This window comes from Mus musculus, chromosome 2 (assembly GCF_000001635.26).
Source record: "Mus musculus strain C57BL/6J chromosome 2, GRCm38.p6 C57BL/6J".
Lineage (NCBI taxonomy): Eukaryota > Metazoa > Chordata > Mammalia > Rodentia > Muridae > Mus > Mus musculus.
This window is the reverse complement of record NC_000068.7, coordinates 136,444,813-136,465,656: the sequence shown is the minus strand read 5'-3', so window position 1 is coordinate 136,465,656 and position 20,844 is coordinate 136,444,813. Positions and strand designations below refer to the sequence as shown.

The following is a 20,844-nucleotide window of genomic DNA, read 5'->3' as shown; positions in this document are numbered from 1 at the left end:
TGCATATGTTTAGAATTATAATGTCCTTTCGATGGGTTTTTCCCTTGATCAGTTTAAAATGTTCCTTATCCTTTCTGACTAGTTGTTTTGAATTTTGTTTCTGTCATGTATTTGAATAGCAATGCCTGCTTTTTTTTTTTTTTTTTTTTTTTGATTTGGCTTGGTTGTAATACCTTTCCCCATATTTTCACCCTAAGACAGTACAGATCTTCAAAAATGGGGAATGTTTCTTAGGTGTATTTTTTTTTAAAGGCATATCTTGTTTTCTAATCCAATATGCTAGTCTGTGTCTTTTGATTAAGCAACTGAGCCTATTGATGTTCAGAGTTATTGAAACGTGTATGATAACTCCTGCCAATTTATTGATCTTGTGATTTTTGGAGCTTTTTGAGTTCCCTTCATTTAACTAGTGTTGGACCATCATTTACTTTTTCCTATAACCTCTTGAATGAGTTTATACCTTCTTTTAGTCTCAGATATTCTTTCTAGGACCTGCTTGGTGCTAGGTTGCTGTTTGACTTCCTCTTTTACTACATTCAACAAGGAATGTTTTTTTTTTCTTTTCAATTATGACAGCCTCCCTGTACATAGTGGTCTGTATTGGCAACTATGATCTTTCAGCACTTGAAATACTTCATGCTATGCACGAAGCACAGATGTACCCAGTTGAATCTGTTGTACTGTTTTGGGTAGCTGAGGTATTTTCAGCCTGGTTGTGACTACTATGATAACTTGGGGCAGCCACCGACCAGTCAAGGTCATTTTGTGTTCACTACTGTGAAGTCAGTAGGAGTTATTTAACCCACTATGGTCTCTACTACTGGGGTATCTAGCTTTGGTGGCTACAATGGATAAAGCTAGAGATACTGGGTGATAGGAGTATCTTTGTTGAAAATTCCTGGTGAACTGCTTCTGTGGGTGTTTCACTTTAGAAAGGCACTTAAGTGTGGTCCTCATTATGCCTACAGCAACTCTATCTCCTGTGATGGCAGCAGCCTGGTGTCTGTAGTGCAGTACTGTGTCAGATCTTAGGGGAAGAGCACTGGAGCGAATAACTACTGATCAATTGGTGGGTCAGAGAAGTGGTAGGAACAGATGATTGAGTGATAGCTTTTGTCCATTTCTTTGCTTCCTTAAGTATACTCACCCACTTATTCAGATAGGACCCCTATTCTCCCATCTTAACCAGAATTCAAAAGTTTTCTTGATTGGCTTGCTATTCCCTTAGAAACTGGGATACTGGGTTGCCACAATGACTAGCATAGAATTTTGCAAGTTGTGGTTTTCCTGACAGGAATAGTTAGTAAAACTGAAGGATGTTTTGATGAAGTCAGTTGTCAGTTTCATTTATTTCTTATTAAGTTTCAGTATCATTTCATTTTGGGGGGTCCTGGAACTTGAACCTAGGACAAATGCTTGGCCATTGAGGACAATACTCAGTTCAAGAGGTTTTGTTATAGATGATGCTATGATTTGGTTTTGATCCTAATAGGAAAATTCAAATAATTGAATGCTGTATCAAGATTTTATTTAAAAAATTTTATAGTAACTATACTTTAAAAAAATGTGGAGATTTGAACTCATGATCAAACTCATGCTTTTTTCAATAAAGAAGTATTTTATGTAGTCACAAATATATATTATCTGGGAAAAATTATTTATCTCATTAAGAGGTATTCTCACAACAATAATTTACATTGATTATCAACATTTTAACATCTTTTAATGCTTTTTATCAATTATGTTACTATTATAATTCTTCCGTGTTTTAACACTTCAAAGTATATTTTTTTTTTCTGCTTCAAGTTACTGCCTTTTTAAAAAATTTTTTTATTAGGTATTTTCCTCATTTACATTTCCAATGCTATCCCAAAAGTCCCCCATACCCTTCCACCTACCCACCCCCACTTTTTGGCTCTGGCGTTCCCCTGTACTGGGGCATATAAAGTTTGCAAGTCCAATGGGCCTCTCTTTCCAGTGATGGCCGACTAGGCCATCTTTTGATACATATGCAGCTAGAGTCAAGAGCTCCGGGGTACTGGTTAGTTCATAATGTTGTTCCACCTATAGGGTTGCAGATCCTTTTAGCTCCTTGGGTACTTTCTGTAGCTCCTCCATTGGGGGCCCTGTGATCCATCCAATAGCTGACTGTGAGCATCCACTTCTGTGTTTGCTAGGCCCGGCATAGTCTCACAAGAGACAGCTATATCTGAGTCCTTTCAGCAAAATCTTGCTAGTGTATGCAATGGTGTCAGCGTTTGGAAGCTGATTATGGGATGGATCCCTGGATATGGCAGTCTCTATATGGTCCATCCTTTTGTCACAGCTCCAAACTTTGTCTCTGTAACTCCTTCCATGGGTGTTTTGTTCCCAATTCTAAGAAGGGGCACAATGTCCACACGTTGGTCTTCATTCTTCTTGAGTTTCATGCGTTTAGCAAATTGTATTTTATATCTTGGGTATCCTAAGTTTTTGGGCTAATAGCCACTTATCAGTGAGTACATATTGTATGAGTTCCTTTGTGATTGTGTTACCTCACTCAGGATGATGCCCTCCAGGTCCATCCATTTGCCCAGGAATTTCATAAATTCATTCTTTTTAATAGCTGAGTAGTACTCCATTGTATAAATGTACCACATTTTCTGTATCCATTCCTCTGTCGAGGGGCATCTGGGTTCTTTCCAGCTTCTGGCTATTATAAATAAGGCTGCTATGAACATAGTGGAGCATGTGCCCTTCTTACCGGTTGGGACATCTTCTGGATATATGCTCAGGAGAGGTATTGCTGGATCCTCCGGTAGTAATATGTCCAATTTTCTGAGGAACCGCCAGACTGATTTCCAGAATGGTTGTACAAGTTTGCAATCCCACCAATAATGGAGGAGTGTTCCTCTTTATCCACATCCTCGCCAGCATCTGCTGTCAGCTGATATCTTGATCTTAGCCATTCTGACTGGTGTGAGCTGGAATCTCAGGGTTGTTTTGATTTACATTTCCCTGATGATTAAGGATGTTGAACATTTTTTCAGGTTCTTCTCTGCCATTCAGTATTCCTCAGGTGAGAATTCTTTGTTCAGTTCTGAGCCCCATTTTTTAATGAGGTTATTTGATTTTCTGGAGTCCACCTTTTTGAGTTCTTTATATATATTGGATATTAGTCCCCTATCGGATTTAGGATAGGTAAAGATCCTTTCCCAATCTGTTGGTGGTCTTTTTGTCTTATTGACTTGCAGAAGCTTTGCAATTTTATGAGGTCCCATTTATCGATTCTCGGTCTTACAGCACAAGCCATTGCTGTTCTATTCGGGAATTTTTCCCCTGTACCCATATCTTCCAGGTTTTTCCCCACTTTCTCCTCTATAAGTTTCAGTGTCTCTGGTTTTATGTGCAGTTCCTTAATCCACTTAGATTTGACCTTAGTACAAGGAGATAGGAATGGATCAATTCACATTCTTCTACATGATAAAAACCAGTTGTGCCAGCACCATTTGTTGAAAATGCTTTCTTTTTCCCACTGGATGGTTTTAGCTCCCTTGTCAAAGATCAGGTGACCATAGGTGTGTGGGCTCATCTCAGGGTCTTCAATTCTATTCCATTGGTCTACTTGTCTGTCGCTATACCAGTACCATGGAGTTTTTATTACAATTGCTCTGTAGTACAGTTTTAGGTCCGGCATGGTGATTCCACCAAAGGTACTTTTATCCTTGAGAAGAGTTTTTGCTATCCTAGGTTTTTGGTGTTCCAGATGAATTTGGAGATTGCCCTTTCTAATTCGTTGAAGAATTGAGTTGGAATTTTGATGGGGATTGCATTGAATCTGTAGATTGCTTTTGGCAAGATAGCCATTTTTACAATGTTGATCCTGCCAATCCATGAGCATGGGAGATCTTTCCATCTTCTAAGATCTTCTTTAATTTCTTTCTTCAGAGACTTGAAGTTCTTGTCATACAGATCTTTCACTTCCTTAGTTAGAGTCACACCAAGGTATTTCATATTATTTGTGACTATTGAGAAGGGTGTTGTTTCCCTAATTTCTTTCTCAGCCTGTTTATCCTTTGTGTACAGAAAGGCCATTGACTTGTTTGAGTTAATTTTATATTCAGCTACTTCATTGAAGCTGTTTATCAGGCTTAGGAGTTCTTTGGTGGAATTTTTAGGGTCACTTATATATACTATCATATCATCTGCAAAGAGTGATATTTTGACTTCTTCTTTTCCAATTTGTATCCCTTTGATCTCCTTTTGTTGTCTAATTGCTCTGGCTAGTACTTCAAGTACAATGTTGAATAGGTAGGGAGAGAGTGGACAGCCTTGTCTAGTCCCTGATTTTAGTGGGATTTCTTCCAGCTTCTCACCATTTACTTTGATGTTGGCTACTGGTTTGCTGTAGATTGCTTTTATCATGTTTAGGTATGGGCCTTGAATTCCTGATCTTCCAAGACTTTTATCATGAATGGGTGTTGGATTTTGTCAAATGCTTTCTCCACATCTAACGAGATGATCATGTGGTTTTTGTCTTTGAGTTTGTTTATATACTGGATTATGTTGATGGATTTTCGTATATTGAACCATCCCTGCATCCCTGGGATGAAACCTACTTGGTCAGGATGGATGATTGTTTTGATGTGTTCTTGGATTCGGTTAGCGAGAACTTTATTGAGGATTTTTTGCATCGATATTCATAAGGGAAATTGGTCTGAAGTTCTCTATCTTTGTTGGGTCTTTTTGTGGTTTAGGTATCAGAGTAATTGTTGCTTCATAGAATGAATTGGGTAGAGTACCTTCTGGTTCTATTTTGGGGAATAGTTTGTGAAGGACTGGGATTAGATCTTCTTTGAAGGTCTGATAGAACTCTGCACTAAACCCATCCAGTCCTAGGCTTTTTTTGGTTGGGAGACTATTAATGACTGCTTCTATTTCTTTAGGGTATATAGGACTGTTTAGATCATTAACCTGATCTTGATTTAACTTTGGTACCTGGTATCTGTCTAGAAACTTGTCCATTTCATCCAGGTTCTCCAGTTTTGTTGAGTATAGCCTTTTGTAGAAGGATCTGATGGTGTTTTGGATTTCTTCAGAATCTGTTGTTATGTCTCCCTTTTCATTTCTTTTTTTTCCATTTTTTATTAGGTATTTAGCTCATTTACATTTCCAATGCTATACCAAAAGTCCCCCATACCCACACACCCCCCACTCCCCTACCCACCCACTCCCCCTTTTTGGCCCTGGCGTTCCCCTGTACTGGGGCATATAAAGTTTGCGTGTCCAATGGGCTGACTAGGCCATCTTTTGATACATATGCAGCTAGTACTTTCCCTGTGCCCTCTAGTGTGTCTGGCTAAGGGTTTATCTATCTTGTTGATTTTCTCAAAGAACCAGCTCCTCTTTGGTTGATTCTTTGAATATTTCTTCTTGTTTCCACTTGGTTGATGTCGCCCCTGAGTTTGATTATTTCCTGCCATCTACTCCTCTTGGGTGAATTTGCTTCCTTTTGTTCTAGAGCTTTTAGGTGTGTTGTCAAGCTGCTAATGTGTGCTCTCTCTAATTTCTTTTTGGAGGCACTCAGAGCTATGAGTTTCCTCTTAGAAATGCTTTCATTGTGTCCCATAAGTTCGGGTATGTTATGGCTTCATTTTCATTGAACTCCAAAAAGTCCTTAATTTCTTTCTTTATTCCTTCCTTGACCTAGGTATCATTGAGAAGAGTGTTGTTCAGTTTCCACGTGAATGTTGATGTTCTATTATTTATTTTGTTATTGAAGATCAGCCTTAGTCCATGGTGATCTGATAGGATGCATGGGACAATTTCAATATTTTTGTATATATTGAGGCTTGTTTTGTGACCAATTATGTGGTCAATTTTGGAGAAGGTTCCATGAGGTGCTGAGAAGAAGGTATATCCTTTTGTTTTAGGATAAAATGTTCTGTAGATATCTGTCAGATCCATTTGTTTCAAAACTTCTGTTAGTTTCACTGTGTCCCTGTTTATTTTGTGTTTCCATGATCTGTCCATTGGTGAAAGTGGTGTGTTGAAGTCTCCCAGTGTTATTGTGTGAGATGCAATGTGTGCTTTGAGCTTTACTAAAGTTTCTTTAATGAATGTGGTTTTCCTTGTATTTGGAGCATAGATATTAAGAATTGATACTTCCTCTTGGAGGATTTTACCTTTGATGAGTATGAAGTGCCCTTCCTTGTCTTTTTTGATGACTTTGGGTTGGAAGTGGATTTTATTAGATATTAGAATGGCTACTCCAGCTTGTTTCTTCATACAATTTACTTGGAAAATTGTTTTCCAGCCTTTCATTCTGAGGTAGTGTCTATCTTTTTCTCTGAGATGAGTTTCCTGTAAGCAGCAAAATGTTGGGTCCTGTTTGTGTAGCCAGTCTGTTAGTCTATGTCTTTTTATTGGGGAGTTGAGTCCATTGATATTCAGAGATATTAAGGAAAAGTAATTGTTGCTTCCTATTATTTTTGTTGTTAAAGTTGGCATTCTGTTCTTGTGGCTGTCTTCTTTTAGGTTTGTTGAGGGATTACCTTCTTGCTTTTCCTAGGGCGTGGTTTCCGTCCTTATATTGGTTTTTTTCTATTATTATCCTTTGAAGGGCTGGATTCCTGGAAAGATAATGTCTGAATTTGGTTTTGTCGTGGAATATTTTGGTTTCTCCTTCTATGTTAATTGAGAGTTCGTCTGGGTATAGTTGCCTGGGCTGGAATTTGTGTTCTCTTAGTGTCTGTATAACATCTGTCCAGGCCCTTCTGTCTCTCATAGTCTCTGGTGAAAAATCTGGTGTAATTCTGATAGGCTTGCCTTTATATGTTACTTGACCTTTTTCCCTTACTGCTTTTAATATTCTATCTTTATTTAGTGCATTTGTTGTTCTGATTATTATGTATCAGGAGGAATTTCTTTTCTGGTCCAGTCTATTTGGAGTTCTGTAGGCTTCTTGTATGTTCATGGGCATCTCTGTCTTTAGGTTTGGGAAGTTCTCTTCTATAATTTTGTTGAAGATATTTGCCAGTCCTTTGAGTTGAAAATCTTCATTCTCATCCACTCCTATTATCCGTAGGTTTGGTCTTCTCATTGTGTCCTGGATTTCCTGGATGTTTTGAGTTAGAATGTTTTGGATTTTGTATTTTGATTGTTGTGCCGATGTTCTCTATGGAATCTTCTGCACCTGAGATTCTCCCTTCCATCTGTTGTATTCTGTTGCTGATTCTCACATCTATGGTTCCAGATTTTTTTTCCTAGGGTTTCTATCTCCAGCGTTGCCTCAATTTGGGTTTTCTTTATTGTGTCTACTTCCCTTTTTAGGTCTTGAATGGTTTTATTCAGTTCCATCACCTCTTTGGTCTGGTTTTCCTGTAATTCTTTAAAGAATTTTTGTGCTTCCTCTTTAATGTTTTCTACCTGTTTAGCAGTGTTCTCCTGTATTTCGTTAAGTGTGTTATTAAAGTCCTTCTTGATGTCCTCTACCATCATCATGAGATATGCTTTTAGATCCGGGTCTAGCTTTTCCGGTGTGTTGGGGTGCCCTGGACTGGGCGAAGTGGGAGTGCTGGGTTCTGATGATGGTGAGTGGTCTTGGTTTCTGTTAGTAAGATTATTACATTTACCTTTCGCCATCTGGTAATCTCTGGAGTTAGTTGTTATAGTTGTCTCTGTTTAGAGATTGTTCTTCTGGTGATTCTGTTAGCCTCTATCAGCAGACCTTGGAGACAGGCTCTCTCCTCTGAGTTTCAGTGGTCAGAGCCCTCTCTGCAGGCAAGCTCTCCTCTTACAGGGAAGGTGCACAGATATCTGGTGTTTGGACCTTTTCCTGGCGGAAGATGAAGGCCCAAACCAGGACCTTTCCCAGAAGCTGTGTTGCTTTGTCCTGTCACAGAAGCTGTCAGCTTCTGTGGTGCACACTCTCACCTGTGCAGACTAATTTCGGCTGAGTCCCGGAACCCTATATTATTTTTATTAAGAGAAAAATAATACAATATCTTCTACAGAAAAATGTAGGGCAATAAAATATTTCCAACATAAAAGAAAATTCTTTAGGACACAACTCTATAGAGTAATCACAATCAGAATTTGATTGTAGACAGTAAGAGGGATCACATACATTTTCCTACCACCACAGAAAGTTTGTTCCTTTTAATGCACAAACTAATGCTAAATTTCAAAATTATATTTTGTTTCCTTTGCATCTACTTATATTCCTCTGGATGGAGTTAAAGTAGATTGGACCATGTTATTATATTGCTGGAGCCAGTTTAAATTTGTGAAGGGAACTAAACATTTGCAAAATTAATTTTGGGACAGATTTAATTGTGGGAAGCCATTTATAGAGTAAGAGATCTATGTGGGCAGTATCAAGACCACATGGCATTTAGGTGCATGTAGTAGGATGCTTTGAGACTGAGTCAGGTCAGGTTGATGTTTAGTTAAAGAAACTGAGGAAAAATACAACTTTACTATAGCAGCCATCTGTATATTTCACTACACAAGCTTAGTGTCCAGAGTCGTCTGATACAATTCTCAGTTCCTGCAAGCCATAGCTCCTACAATTAGGGATAATTTCCCAGAACCACTTTCATGTCCCCTGCTAGAGCATTCTTTAACAAACTGCCTGCAGTTCATCTGTTGTTCTAGTACCGTGTGGTCCAACAGAACATCTCGTGACAATGAAAATGTTGAAAGTGTGAGGTGTTTGGCATTCATCACCCAGAAGTACCTTTTGAGTATTTTAAATATGATTAATACTACAGAAAGAACTGGATGTTTAGCATATATAAATTTAAACAATTCAGTTTGAAATTTTAAAAGCCACATTATATTTAATTACTATATTAGACTTAATATCTTTAGTATAACACAACTCATTTAATTCACTGTTTACTTTGGCCTACACCAAACTCCATGAATGTTAAATATTAACTTCTAGAGACTGGGAAGCTACAGATGGTCTCTGCCCTGGACTATTTGATAACCCTGTCGCCATTAACCAGCTCTGTATATAATTAACAACCTTATTTTGACATTCCTTCTTTTACTGAGAATGTGTGCTTCAGGCATTTCCACTCTCCTTCAGCCCAGTGTTACCACCCTGTCATTTCTGGATGCTGCTATGGCAGACATACACACTGTTAATACTCATGAGAATATTGCATTTTTTATGTTTTGCAAATTATACGCTGGTGCTGTTTCTCATCTGACTTCACTTACGATCTGCAGAGTTCTTCCAGGCTTCACATTTTGCTCCTGGGTATGATTCAGGAGCAGCCTCTAATTACTTTGTTCTGTGTGGATCCCAATTTTTGCTAGCATTTTTGAGAGGTAAGAGTATGGCCCTTATTTTATGTTATGCTAGTTTAGTTTAAAAATCCCAATTTTGTCTCTTATTCCACTTGAATGTATAAGAGTTCTGATGGTAAAAATAGGGGAAACTTCCTAATAATAGCACTGTGGTGGTCAGGCACTCTGCTCTGTATTGAGCAAAAGAGGTCTCTAGTCATGTATTCTCCATTCATGTTGATTGCCTTTCGCTTTGAGATAATTTCCACTCAGAAGCTTTCTTCTGTTCTCATTTATTTTCCTGAAAGGTTTTCACAAAAGCCCATGGTTTGGGATCAAATTGTGGCCCTACCTCTCAAAAAATTCATAATCTGGATTTCTAAACTCTAATACCTGAGAATGCAATTGTACTTGGGGCCAGGATGTTAAAAGGTGTTAAAACGAGACATTGAGCTCTAATCTCATATGACTGGAATTCTTACAAAAACTGTAATTTTGGCATAGACACCTATGGAGGGATGAACACACTTAGGTCATCTAGCAAGTAGATAAGAGACACTTTGGAGATTATCAAACTTGATTCTCCTGTGATTTTAACCTTTAGCACTGACAAAATACATTTCTGTTCCTTAATTATCCTAGCCTCTAGTACTTTGTTACAGCAGCTCCAACCAGTTAATGTCAACATAAAGTTTAAACATCTATAAGCTTAGAATGCAGAGGTCCCTTAAGAAGAAAAATATTTAATATTCTGTTAATAATTTACTTAGCTTGAGTAAAGAATAAACATTGAAATGAAAAATTTTGGGAAGTGTATAGGGTACATTATTAACTAAGGGGCCATTATAAAACTATCATTTTCTAAGAAGAGCAAAAGAAAGACAAGAAATGTGAACAGCAGTATCAATGTACAGTAGACATCAAGTTTATCAGATATCCTGGCTGGCTCTGTGTATATTCAACAAGGTCTTCCTAAAAGGTTATTGATTAACAAGCTGTGTAACACGTAATCTGTTTACTATTTCTGCAAGTTGAATAGATGGTTTCCATGTTTCTGCCTATGATTCTTTTTCCGAATCTGGTCTACTGGCAGCCCAGCCTGTGGTTGATTTAGGGATTTAGGATGGCTCTGATCTTAAAAATCTAGCTCATATTGTTGTTCCACCTATAGGGTTGCAGACCCCTTCAGCTCCTTGAGTGCTTTCTCTAGCTTCTCCATTGGGGTCCCTGTGTTCCATCTTATAGATGACTGTGAGCATCCACTTCTGTATTTGCCAGGCACCGGCATAGCCTCATACGAGACAGCTATAACAGGGTCCCTTCAGCAAAATCTTTCTGGCATTGTGCAATAGTGTCTGGGTTTGGTGGCTGATTATGGGATGGATCCCCAGGTGGGGTCGTCTCTGGATGGTCCATCCTTTAGTATTAGCTTCAAACTTTGTCTCTGTAACTCTTTACATGGGTATTTTGTTCCCTATTCTAAGAAGGAATGATGTATCCACCCATTGGTCTTCCCTCTTCTTGATTTTCTTGTGTTTTGCAAATTGTATCTTGGGTGTTCTATGTTTCTGGGCTAATATCCACTTATCAGTGAGTGCATATCTAATGACTTCTTTTGTGATTGGGTTACATCACTAAGGATGATATCCTCCAGGTACTAATCAGTACCCCCAGAGCTCGTATCTCTAGCTGCATATGTAGCAGAAGATGGCCTAGTTGGCCATCACTGGAAAGAGAGGCCCCTTGGTATTGCAAACTTTATATGCCCCAATACAGGGGAATGCCAGGGCCAAAAAGCAGGAGTGGGTGGGTAGGGGAGCAGGGCGGAGGGAGGGTATAGGGAACTTCCAGGATAACATTTGAAATGTATATAAAGAAAATATCTAATAAAAAATCTAGCTTTCTCCTGTACTTCCTATATATGACAAGCTGTTGCAGGCTTGGTTTTCTAGTCATGGTCAGGATCTATGATTGTTAGGACCCAGGTTCAGAACTGACATTTTAAGTTTGCTGTGTTCAATCAGTCAACACTAACCCCAAGGCCATGGCAGAGTCACCAGCCTGGAGAATCTCACAGAAGAAATGCTACTGTCACCTTGGAAAGGGCGTGGGTAAGGAAAGCTCAGAGAATTAAGACCATTTTTGTTAGATTTTGTTGTTGTCTTACTACAGTTTATTATAGTAGCAAAATTACAGTAAGGTACAAGCAATAAAAAACAATTTTATGGTTGAAGGTCACCACAACATGAAGAGCTGAATTACAGGGTCACAGATTAGGAAAGTTGAGAATCACTGAAGACTAGTTTTGTAATACACTGCATTGTGAGCACAGTATACTCCATTTTGATGTTTTGAGAAGTTTTATATTTTAATTTTGTATCAGAACTTCCATAGTTACTTTTTATATATCCTTAGAAGAAAATGTGCTTTGTAAGGTGCAAAAATGTGGAAAATTAATAATTACATGCTTTAAATTCTCATTCTCTTTGGTGTCCACCTAATAATGTGCACAGTTATTTTAAGCATGTCACTGTTGCCTACAGATAAAGCCCGGGTTTGTTTCCCTAGAGGAAATGGGGCTTTGATACTTTATAGAGAGAAAGTTTTGTTAGGCTTTCAATGAGAACACAAATAGTTTCTCAATTGACATCCTGTCATTGAAACTAGGGAGGAAATGGACAGTACCTGTAGACAAAGTAATGAGACTGAACCCAAGAATGACCTGGCAGGGGTCACTTGTCACTTTTATCATTAGCATCAAGAGTTGCACTTGCCATTAATAAAATTTCAGAAGAGAAGTTTGCAAATCATGTGTGTACAGTGCCAGACTGTAACTATTTTCTTTGGGCCACACAGTCTTTATCATAACTACAGAATTCTGGCATGAGTAGTCATAACAATATTTAAATGAACGGAGAAAGCTATATTCTTGTATAATTTTATCTAGAAAATAGCTGGTAGGTCGGTCCTTAGGCTACATGTTTCTAGTTCCAGTTTAGAAGAAAATTCTTATGCAGTCTAGGAGGAATAAGGCAAAAAGAACAAAGGAGTTCAGAAAGTGAGTCCTGAGAATTGAAATGAAGTGAGAACAAGGCCAAGGATGGAAAACTAAGATGCCATTACAGAATGTAGACCCCAAACAAAGAACAACTTGGCAACTGGCTTACATCTAGTAGAAGAGTCTATTCAGCTCTCTGGAAGCCAAGAGACAGCAAACACTGAAACAAGCACAGAAGAGGCCTCATGCATTTGGTGATTATATCTGCCATTTCCATAGAAGGTAAAAATTACAGATTCTGGATTCTGCAAACTACAGTCTCTGGAAACACTAGGCCATGTATGATTTTCATGATAAGGCCTCTTGAATAAATAACTAATAATAGTTAGTTGAAACTTTGTTCACCTCAAGGATAATATTCTTTACTATGATGAAAATATAATAATTAACAGCACAATATTTAGCAGAACTTAAAAATATCTTAATTTGCTTTAATAAATATGAAAAGATCATGCAAGCATCAAAGACCTTTGGAAGGGTGGGGATCAGGATAGAAAGTAAATGTCTCTGAGGAAGTACAGTTGTGAGCCATCTTTTCAAAAACCTGGATAGACTAATGAATAAAATATTAAAGAGCATGCATTTGCACTTTATTTTTGGATGTGAATAACCATGTCTTATAAAACATAAAGGAAGATGATGCATGGACAAGAACGAGGTATTGGAAAGCAGGAGTCCTGGAAAATAATACAAATATATCCAAGGAATCTTCAGAGACATTCAATGTGAAGAAAAATAAATGAAATTATAAATCTAAAAAAAAAAGAAATCTTGCTAAAGCTCTTATGGAAGAAAGATAAAATCCAACCTTCTGGAAGGTTCAAGGGAATAAACCCCAAGCTTTAAGAGAAGCCTAGAACAGTGACTGCAGGCAGTCAAGGATCAAGGACAACTCCTAACTTCTAGAAACATTCTTATAATCAAGTTTGTTATAAAATTCACAAAGACCTAGAGGAAACTCTTGTTTACAAAATAAATAACCTTGACACTTTTGAATAATTGCATTGGGCAGCTGAAATAACTACCAAATCACCAGTGTGAGAAGATAAAATAAATCAGAGATGACAGATGATATATTTCTCCTGGATATAATCTTCGTTAACAATAGCTGGAAAGATTGAGGCCATTTCCCATCCACACTGACTGATGAGGTGTCAGCTGGTGCAGGCTGCAAGAACAAATAAAGGGTGTGAGGTTTCTCACTGGGCTTAGCCAAGCTCTGCTGGAAAATAAACGTAAAAGCTTTGCAGCACAATAAGGGGATATCGAGGAGCAGAAAGATAGTGTTAAAGTCGATTCAGCACGAAATGTATAGGTAATGAAAGGAACGTAATAAGCTGCAGGGGAGATGACCATTTAGAGGATTTGAGAAGATGAGAAAGAATTACAGAACACTGAGCTATTCATATGATATTCATGCTGATATGTCTATCTACTTAAGATAAAAATGAATACTAGCATAAAAGAGTAATCTTCAAAACCATAGGATTGTAAAACTAAGTTTGAGGAATACTGGATTCTAAAACCGTAAAAGAAATTTTCTAAGTCAGTGGGAAAACTGTACATTTCATTAGAATCACCAGTATGGCTTGTTGAGATGTGGGTAGCTGACCCCAGTCCAAACTTCTACATCAGATGTCTTAAGGAAATTACTAAACATTTTCATTAAAAATGCTGATGATACATGTGTGTGGAGAACCTTTTGGGGGTACCGCTTGGCAGGAATCTGACTTTGGCCAAGGACAAGGAAATGGGCTTCAGGCAGGAATGAGATATTAGGCCATGACCAGGAAGTAAGCTCAGGCAGGAATCTGACATCAGGGCATGATAAGAAAGTTCAGGCAAAAATCTAACTTTAGGCTATAATAGGGAAGTAGGTTAAGGCAGGAATTTTTATCTTAGGGTGGAACAAAAGAAGTAGGCTTTAGGCAAGAATCAAATCTGGGGCTTGGACAAGGAAGTGGGCTCAGGTATTTTGGTCATTCTTACAAGCCCTTGGAAACAACTGTCACAGGAGTAATCACGGGACTTTGCTTACTGCCTTGCTAGCTCCTTATTGTACAGCTTGCCCTTAATACTTGCATGTAATTAAAATGGTATAAAAGCAGATTGAAAAAAATTAAACCTGTCTTCAGTTTCAGAATTGGCTGGGATCATGCTACAATGTTGCCTAACTGTCATTTTTCCTTTTAATCCTTACTCCTGCTGTGGAGAACCTGTTGACTGAACACTTTTGTGGTGTATACTGGTGATGCTCCTGGGTCTGGGTTTTGAGAAAATGTTCTATATGGAATCCTGGTGTGTACTGGAATTACACAGACCTCCTGTAGATCTTACACTCAGAACCTATGAGTGAGGCTCAGGGACTATTGCTGTCTGAAGTATTTCATGTGATTGTAGTGCCACAGGATCTGCGAACCTGCAGTTAGCCAGCATAGTGCTTTCAACAGTTGCCTGAAATTACTATAGTCATCATTAAAGACTTTTTTCATAGACATATTCCGAAACGATCAAGTCCAGTGCACAGGCTTCTCTGTTGTCTTGGAACAACTTCTGATCTATCCATGGAACAGAACCTTTTTTGACCTGGATTCTGGTGGTGTTTAATTGAGAAGCTTGAGGAGTCGCCCCTAGGACAGAGAAAATCTGTAATTCTAGCACTAGAGAATTCAATCATCCACCTTGCCTAAGAGCAAAGCACAGCTTGCAAGTATCAAATTCAGTACCTTTAGATTCTTGTGACAATAACCCTGTTAGAACAGTTACATCATTTTTGAAAGGTCCCTTGTGCATCTTCTTAGTCAATTATAATCTTACCCAAAGGCTGAGAAGTGAGACCTGTCTTTACTGTCACCACATATTAGTTTTTACCTGTTCTTCCAGTGTCTAGAAATGTTAATCTAGACAGGAACTTAATGAACCACAAATCTGAGAATAATTTTCTGTTTTCCTATGAGCATTTATTGAGTAATTAGTGCTGCCTTAAAACAAAGTAAAATGTCACTTCTTGACTAGATCAATGTTGAATCATTTCCATTTAGTTTTTATAATATAATTACCTCTTGTCTATATGACCTATGCTTCAGTAGCTCTGAATAGTTTCAAACTCTCTATATTATCTTGCTTTCCCATTCATTCCTATTATTATGTGTAATATAAAGTATGTATGGCAGAATATTAATAACTAATAATAAGGTGAAACAACTATAATAATATACTATAATAAAAGTTATGTAGAAACAGTATGTCTGTCTTCAAAACAAGCTCTAAAACTCTGCAACTATGGATTTTGTAATTACCAGGCAGGTAGTACATATTCTGCTCAAAAGGGTGATTCAGTTCTTGATGATCTGATAATTTCCAGGTAGGACAGAAATAGATTACCTGGCATTTCACTATACTAGAGATCGAATGCAGTTTAAAACACACACATTATCTATTGCTGGATTTTCCCAAGTTTTCAATCAAAGTTGACTGCTGGGAGCTGAAACCAACGAAATGGGGACTGCAGATGAGGTTGATGACTGTGTACTTCAGGTTTTTTTAAAAAAAATTTCTTATCACAAATATTTTACGATTGTGATATCAAAAATTTTTGGAATGAAGAAGTTTAAATTTTCTTCTGAAGTTCTCAGCATGAAACAATTTCTCAAGATGCAAAAATCTGTGGATTATGATTAAAAGAAGTAATCTACATACTTCAGTCTGTGTCAGAGCTTGATAAAAATTCAAAGACTCAGGTCTTGTTCCACTTCAAGAAACCTGGTGAGTCATGTTCTGTATTAATTCTGTAGGCAGCCACGGAGAAACTACAAAATAATTAAGTGCAGTGTAATTGTCAGCAATGCCCAAAAGGTGGCTCTCTTGATCACACTAATGAACCTGAACCAAGCTCCTTTTCACAAGGTATTGCCAGAGTCCTTATGGAAATGAAGGCAGTTAATTAGCAGAATGGTTAAAATTCCCTTTCTCCTTGAATGTCTTTGAACTTGTGACTCCCTGGATGAACATGTAGGAATTCTCATTCCTGAACTTTAAAACTTGTCTTAACTTTTTCATTGTTTTTGTTTTAACGTACAAATTCCAGTCTTTCTCAGGAAGAACTCAGGTGTGTCTACACAAAATGATCAAATTGCTCCCTGGATCGTCTTGCCTTGACTCCCCCAGAGGGTGAGGAACTGATGCACTCTGCTCTGGTTTGGACTTACAGGGACCGAGATCCTTAAAGGTAATATTGACAATGATGTTAAGAACTAAATGGCTCCCTCTTCAGCCTAGTGTTAATACATCTGCTCAACTGCACTGGTTCTGACCTCAACATTGGCTCCGTTCGCTGTTCACTAAGAAATAACAAGCTATGTGGAAGTGCTCAGTGTCTTCCATTGTATCAGTCAGTTATTGCTGCTTCTATATCAGCATAAAATAACAAAACACTTGTGTACTAGACCAATATTTAAATTATTTTCTAATGTAGTAATCACATCTGATCCATGGAGGATATGTTCAAGCTAGTGACAATTAGACACACATTACAACCTTACCCCAGTGCCCCAGTCCAGAGCAGTAAATTCTATAGACCTTTGGTTCTAGGTAACATCCAAATACCCAGTTTAATTTGTAATTGTTCCCAGTGCCAGCCATTTCCAAATAATGTCTACGGAACGTAATTCACGAAGCAAGTAAACATCCATGATGCCCACTTTGGGTGGCGTGACAGCAGAGCTGAGAGGAGAGAAAGGACATGGTTTAGACTAAGTTGAATCAGGTATGAATCAACTCATCTCTCCTGTAACTGAGTGTTCCATTGCTATCTTTTCAGCTCACTCGGCTCAGCCTCACTCCGGTCATCTACTTAAGGAGTCATTTTTTAATTATATGGATAATGTATTCGGAGAGGATATTCAAGGTCATAAACAGAGCTCCCAGATATTGTATAACCCAAAATGAGGAAGAAAGTCATTTGGGGGAACATTCTGTTGGTTAGTTTTTGTTTGGAGTAAATTTACAGAGAAATGTAAATGCATGGACTTTACAATGGCTTTACTCTTCTATGTTAGTATCATGCTCACCTCCTGGGCATCTTCTCCTGGCTTTGGAACACACTCAATTGCTACCTTAAGCCCTTAGCTAGTGACTTCCAGGAGTCTGTATGAAAGCTGGGATTGTTTACTTGTTCAATTGATTGGTTTTTGCTTTGGGCACAGCAGCTGAGATAACTCAGATAAGTCTATCTTTTAAAGTTCCTTCTCAGGACGCACGATAGCTGGAGTGATGTACTGACAAGATGCCTCCCAGCCCCTGTCTCACTCTCCCCTGGCCTATCAGGGCTCGGAGCATCCTATTCTCTTTCCAGCCCCATGTGTGTTTTGACTGATTTGTTGGTTTGTTTATTTGTTTATTTACCGAATCTAGAACTTACCATATAGCTCAAGGAGCTACGTACTTCATGTTGCCCTTGAACTCACCATGCCACCCAGGCTGAGGTGGACATTGCGGCAGTTTTCCTAGCTTAGCCTCCCTTGTGTTGGGATTGTGGGTGTATGGTGTTGTACAGTATAAGAGAGACTCTGTTATAATATCCCCATACATCCATAAGATGTGGCTTCATCATGTTTAAAGATCTATTATTCTCCATTGCCAAAAAAATCCGGAAAAAATAACAATAAAAAAATAACAATATTCCCTGGGTGAAAAGAAGGAGACGCGTGGTTAATGCATTTGGACCATCCACTGTCTGCAAGTTGATGTGTGTACCGGGGCACCCTCTCCAGCTGCTGTAAGCATTGCTAATGTGCAACTCAGTTGCCCTCTTCTATGTACCCTTGCACATAGCTGGTGACCTACAGTAGGTTATAACTCTCTTTTCTGTAGGTAGAGGAGGGTATCAGGGATATCAAGGTCATCTCGTCATGCAAGATGGCTGCTGGAATGGTAAGCCATCAGCGATGAGAAGTAGAGAAAAGAAATAGTCAAATAGTCAGGAACTCGACAAGAAAGTACTGTTCTAGTAAGATGCCACTCTGCTCTCCTCAGCTCTCTTTGTCCTTTTTCAGGCTCTGCGACGCTCTTTGCCTGTGGTTGGCTACACTCTACCCTCTGGCTGCATCAGTTTCAAGAGAGGCATGAGTGTCAGCTAGCTATATGACTACTCCAAATCATGCTGCAGTTCCAGTACATGGAAAAAAGTGGATAATGGACATTGTGCGCCAATTTACAACCTTTACCCATGCAATGTCATCTAGTCTATTTAATTCTAAATTTTCTCCTATGTAAAACAGGGATAACAGAGTTGAAAGTATTAAATATAGGTACAGTGCCTAAACAGCATTTGTGCTGTTTGGTATATGTTAATTAATATATGAGGTATTGATATTATTACTATTCCTGCCCTATTGAGTGCTTCATAGTCACTGGAAAAACGAGATGAAAACAAGGTATATAAATGATGGTACAATTTGGTATAGAACTGAATCCCTAAATCAACAGAGTCAGTGGGTCCTATAGATGTGAGCACAGTTCACCAGGAAGAGAGATTTAGCTATGCTGTGCAAAGTAGGTGGAATATAAAAGGAAGAAGTAATTAGGAGTCCTGAAATTTCTTCAATAGTACTTTTCAGAAGAGTCTTTTCATGCCTGTAGTTCAGTTTGCTGATGATAATTCATTTACATATTGCCACTTGGGGAACTATATTTGCATTTCAAGTCAACGATCAGCTGTTTTGCAGTAGAATTTTTTCCCCTCCTCTTCTCAGTGAAAGTAAAACAGCTTCATCCAAACAGGGAAAGACTTGGTGGAAGCTGGCCACGGGAATGTGGCTAAACTCAATCCACCAGAAACAAATGGACCCATCCAGAGCTAGGTCAGGGCTTCTCAGCATGTACCAAATGGAAGCATTAGAACCACCAGGTGTTCTTGTGATGCACCCCAGACCTGCTGGGGCAGAGTTTGCATTTGATCTGGATCAGGGAGCTCAAAACCAAACCCATTTGAGCAATGAAACCAATCCGTTTGCAAGCTGGGAGAAGTCTCTCTGAAAACAGCAACTGTGTGTTTTCTCAAATGTCTCCCCACTTCTTCCCCCTGAGAAGGGCACCACGCCCTTTGATGAATTTCAGCATTCACTCTACCTATATGGCTCTACTCCTGAGCTAATGAGGTCTTTCATCTTATGACAGCCAGCCCCAAGCACAGTTCATTAACCCAAACAAGCCTCCATACTCTCTGAGAGGAGCATGTCTTTTGGAGAAAGTTCATTCATTATGAGTAGGAGAGATGCTATATCCTTCTTGATAGTTTTCTCACTACTTGTATTATCTTCAATTTAAGTTGTTCCAAAAGAAAACATTTAGGTTTCTTATTCATTTTCACATTTATTTTAATATGGCAAAATCATTTACAAAAGTTGCTTAAACTAGCACCTCTTAATGGAATTAGATCCCAGCACATAAAGGTCCTACAGGGGCCATTGCTGGATCTCCTCTTTGTAGTATTGACTATCTATTCCTTTCTCGTATAACTGAGATACCTTTGTGATGCCTGACTTTCCCATGCACACGCATTACATGTGACTACCATGTAAAACAAGGGAGGCAGCCAATGCCAATAGGCACATGTAATATTCACCATTTTAACTGCTCTTCAGTGAATGGAAGATTCTCTTTAACAAATGACCCTCTTAGAAGCAGCATCTACCTTAGAGTATGTCTACCAATCAAAGCACATTAGAAACCTCAAGGCAACACAGCTTATTTAGAAGAGAAGATTCTAGTGGAATAGGGGTCTTTTGTATGTAGAAACCAGAAAACTAGCTTAAAAATCGTAGTCAGGATGTAAAATGAGAAGCATAGGCAAAGACAATCAGACATTAATAATCTGCCTTTGGTGGAAGCAATGTAAGGATAGACTCTGTGATACCCTAGAGAGACTTTGGAAGTAGGTTCCTGAGAAAGAAAACAATATGGATCTAGTAGCGAGAACTGAGGTACAGACCAAAGCAGAAAAACAAAACAAAACAAAGCCAGGCATGGTGGTGCACACCTTTAATCCCAGCACTGGGCAGGCAGAGGCAGAAGGATTTCTGAGTTTGAGGCCAGCCTGGTCTACAAAGTGAGTTCCAGGACAGCGAGGGCTACTCAGAGAAACCCTGTCTCAAAAAAACCAAAAACCAAACACCAAACCAAACCAACCAAACAACAACAACAACAAAAAACAGAGGCATAGTGCCATTCAGAGCTGGATAGAGATGACTTGTTTATGAGAACAGGGGTGCTATAAACATTTTAAATCTCTTTTACCTAAGGTCAGAATTGACTTTCAAAGATTTAAGGTAGTCAAATAATTCCATATCTGAGAAAAGGATGTGAACGGAATGAACAAACCAACCCTTTTCTGGCAGTACTTAACAGCCATAGGATCATTAAAGTAAACATCTTCAACTGGTTTCATGCCAAGAAAAGAGACTAGACTCCCAAGACAAAACATGTTTGGATGCTGAAGGAATCTTGAA

General features: G+C 38.6%; 1 long non-coding RNA gene across 5 annotated transcripts in view; it reads left to right on the top strand.

The window, feature by feature from the left end:
• Gm32546 overlaps positions 1 to 20,397 on the top strand; it is a 41,144-nt gene extending 20,747 nt beyond the window's left edge. Inside the window, exons 1-5 of one of the 5 annotated variants that reach the window (XR_866767.1) lie at positions 8,885 to 9,321; positions 11,304 to 11,390; positions 16,425 to 16,565; positions 16,969 to 17,102; positions 18,391 to 20,397. This is a non-coding gene — a long non-coding RNA (predicted gene, 32546). Of the gene's footprint in view, positions 1 to 8,884; positions 9,322 to 11,132; positions 11,391 to 16,424; positions 16,566 to 16,968; positions 17,103 to 18,390 lie in introns of those variants that run through there. The other 4 variants (XR_375010.2, XR_375011.2, XR_866766.1 and 1 more) reach the window with 4 other exon arrangements.
• Positions 20,398 to 20,844: the final 447 nt, after the last annotated feature.